The sequence below is a fragment of the Poecilia reticulata genome, linkage group LG23 (genome assembly GCF_000633615.1).
Source record: "Poecilia reticulata strain Guanapo linkage group LG23, Guppy_female_1.0+MT, whole genome shotgun sequence".
In the NCBI taxonomy this organism is placed as follows: domain Eukaryota; kingdom Metazoa; phylum Chordata; class Actinopteri; order Cyprinodontiformes; family Poeciliidae; genus Poecilia; species Poecilia reticulata.
Window position 1 is genome coordinate 121,001 of NC_024353.1, and position 4,123 is coordinate 125,123.

Here is a 4,123-nt window from a genome sequence, read left to right on the forward strand (position 1 = left end):
ACTTAGAGCTCACACCATTAGCTAACGGCCATTAGCTACAACTAACACCAGTTGCAGAAGCTAATTCCATTAGCTGGAACTAAAAACACCCAAATGTATTTTTGGCAACAAGTTAATGTCTGGAAAAACTCCGCTAAGATGTCATATTCGAGTGGAGCTGCTACCTAGCAACCGTATCAAAGCCCAGCCCGTTACCTAGCAACCCAATCAGAGCTCCAGCATGTTTGGTCAGCTGGTTTTTAGCATCGAATGCACTGTACAATGGCTGCTGGAAAAGACTTTGTCTGATTAGGTTTTTTCATTGGGACATTTCTCAGTTATTTTTCTGTTTTTAGCTAAATAAAACTTTACTTTCCAGCCTTTGAGACAGACAAAACAAAGGCTATACGAAGAATAAATTCAAAGTAAAACCTGCAGTGAACCGCACTGCTAAAGCACACACACTTATCACTTCCACATGCACAAAGCTTTTCCACTATCAGTCGTCCCTTCTGCCGGCCCCCTTCAACACTCTGCAGAGGGAACATGAGGAGGAGATGATTTAAACCTAATAACTGAAAGAAGTATTAATTCCTTTCTTTCTGCTCATGTCTTGGACGCAGCTGGAACATGGCAGCATAAACACATTCCACGCAAATCAGTGACATGCTTCTGTAGTGAAACGGCTGTCTGGCTTTAATTTGTGAAATAAAACAATGCAAGATCTAGAAAAGCTGCAGAAAGTTTTTAAAAAACGTGAAGCAAAGGTCTTTCAAGCATCCTTTGAAATCTGAATCTGCTTCGCTCTTCAGTAAACGTTTTGTCACCTGCTCTGTCATTTTGTTTAAGGTGAAAGAAAATCAATATTTCTCTTACAAAAACAAAAATCTCCAGTTTAGATGTTTGATTTGTTGCTTTTCAAAAGATAAAATAACTTGTAAATCTTTGTTTTTTATTAAAACTCGTCAGAACATTTTAACCGTTTCCTGGCGAGGCTTTCGGACTCAGACGGCTTTGATTCTGGTTTCAGTTCTTTGTGTTTGTTATCGGAGTCGCAGCTAATTTACAGCAGCAGAGAATAAACCTGCTGCTGCTGCTGCTTCGCCTCTTTGGCGATTAAAGTGTTTAATGTCTGTTTTGGGAGAGCTGCGGGGATTTCAGGGGAGGATCAGCGCAGTTCTTAAAACCCTTCTTCACTTTGCGCCCAGATTATACGATCTGACATGATCCGTGTTTGATCCTCGCTTTATTACAACCGCTCTCTCGGGAGGCAGGTGAAACAGGAGCAACCTCAGGGAGAAGTTTACAGACTGAGCACCGGCGTGAGCAGAGCCTGAAATAAACCCCAAGGAGACGAGTTTCTACAAAGCAGCAGCCGTACACGTCTGCAGTTTACCGCTTGGATCGAGTTACGAGGATAGAAACTACTGGTTGGAGGATTTTTAAGAGTCAGGTTACTAATTATTGACATTATATTTTGGAAATATGAGTTTTAGGATGCCTTCATGTTAATCCTGTTCCGGTCCGTTTGTCTAGAAAGTTCGGTTCGTTTAGTGAGTGTGAATGCTAAGCTAACTCTGGTCCGCCAGATGATCCTGGTCTCAGTTCGGTTGAAGTGAACTTGGTTTGGTTCCAATGCATATTAAGGGGACCGGAGTCCGCTCCAAAAGCAGGAAGTGTACTACAGAGCAGGGCATTCTGGGTAAATACAACCAAAGCTAATGTGCTAGCCTAGCGCTAGCAGCAGAAATGTCTCCTGGTCTTTAGCCAAAGACTACAGAGAAATCCTCCAACGCTAAAATCTGACGCCTCCATTTTTGTTTCCATCTAGTGAAGAAGGAAGTTGCTCTCAGTGTCTTCAGAGGTTTTTGTGTCGTTTCCTTCAGTGGTTCTTGGTGCAGCGCCCCCACAGGCCAGGAGGGGAACAGGTTGGTTTGACTCAGAGCAGAGAGAGAAACGCAGCAGCTGGAGGTGTCGAAGTTTTGATCTCAATCAAACTGAATGTACCGGACGACCAGGAGGGAAAACATCCTCCTGATAATCTCAGGACAAATTCCTTCATTTCCCACAATCCAAATGGATCCAGGAAGTCTGATGAACAAGCTGAGCGTGTCATCAGTTTCTTCCACCGCACCGTCGGGGCCCTTCGCTGCCTTTAAGCTAAAAGAAGCAAACATTCAAAATAAATCACTCTATATGCATTTCACTTTCACAATTCAATTAAAAGCCTAACATTAAATCTGAAAATAATTCCCACGCCCATTCAAAGTTTGGCTTCTTGGAGGACTTGGCCAAGACTGGAGCAGATAATCTGTTAATGATCCTGTCATCCATCACGATCCTGGAACCAGATTATCGGAGTTCAGCTCAAACAAACAGCAGAGAGGAATCGCCCGGCGGCGAGTGACGCAGCATCCCGCAGCACACTAAACACTCCGAAACTACGGCAGCACGCGAGTTCAAGCCAGGAAGTGTGTTTCTGTGTGCGTGGGTGGGATATTATCTTATCAGTCAGGAGCCTCGTTGCTGGAGGTTTAATGTCTAACTGTTCAATTATGGTCGTTTATCATCACAGAGCGTTAAAAGCTGCACAAACCGCCGCTGCTGCTTTAAGGCTGGGGATAAATCTGACAGCAATAAGTTTTTCTGCTCCGTCTGAAATGCTTTTCAGACGCATTTTTCATCCTTTTCAGACAGAAACATGAATGTGGATGAATGGATTCCTGCCACAGAGCGCAGCATGATGTTTGGATGTCCTAATCAAATACTCTGCTGCCGAGTTTCTGCCACCAGAGCGTTGGATTTCTTTTTCTGTTCACGTTTCAACTGAAAATGCACACAAGCTGTTGGAAGCGCTTCAGTGAGGGCAAAGCTGCAAAAAGCGACACAAACAAATTACGCAACAATGGTGGAAATGTGGACCGTCTTCGTTGAAGAATGAAAGAAATGACAACGAGGAGGAAAAACGACCGCACACGAAAGAAAAACCCCGGTGAAAACTGCTCACAGATGCAGCTGGAGCAAAAAACAAGAGGAAATCAGACGTAAAATACAGAAAAATCATTATGGTATATCAACAGGAAGCAATTAAATAACAAAAGAAACAAACAACAACAAAACCGGCGGAAAATAACTGGAAAACAGAAACTCAGCTACTGAAAGAGACAAAGAGAAAAACAAGAAAAACTAAAACTACATCTCAGAATTAATAAAACTACAATTATAAAGTCGAGTTATAATGGATTAGATTATTATCTCCAGATTATGTTTTAACAGGGATCGGTTGGAATCCTGGCATTAGATTAGAAATGTTTAAATTACCGTTGAGACTGAATGAAATCATCTGTTTTCTTTCTATTAAAGCTCAGAAAATTCATGGCTACCGAAGCTTTGATGTCTTCTAGGAAATTAGGGGAGGTCAGGCGGAGGACGAGCAGAAATAAATCAGAGAGTCGTCTGCATAACGGCAAACAGAAAAGGCTTTTTGTGAAAAACAACCGAATGCTAAACATGTAATTCCTCCTCATTACACACCAAAAACATAAAAATAAAAGCTTTCTGAGTTTACACTAAAACTCCCTTCGAATGTGAAACAATGCACTAAGTGATGCGTCTAAATGGAGATAAAAAAATGGCAGAATATGCTAATCGCTAACTTTGGTGGACCGTCGAGCCGGATGAACAAAATACATAAAATGTCCTAAAAAAAGTTGTTTAAATGGAGAGAGTAAAAACTTTTATCTGATTTTCTTTAAAGTGCAACTAAAAGTGTGACATTATTATAATTACCTAAAACTAACAAAATAACAAAAACCAATTGAGAAAACAATTTCTGTTAGCTTAAATAAATAAAAACAAAAAACTATAACTAACTGGAATTTATAAAACTAAAACAGAAATTATTGATGTAACATCCTTCGATTTTGTGTTTATTAAGAAAATAATACAAAAACGTGTTTGACTACCGAGTTTTGTTTTTTTCAGCCAGCTGACAAGCTGTGCGCAGCAACGGATTTCCAGACAGCGAATGAAACCTCTTGTTGCTACGGTTACCTGGATCTCATTAAGACTGTTGTGACGTTTTGCGGCCGTTGAGGATTTATGACGTTTTGCGGTTCGTTGAGGATTTGTGACGTTTTGCGGT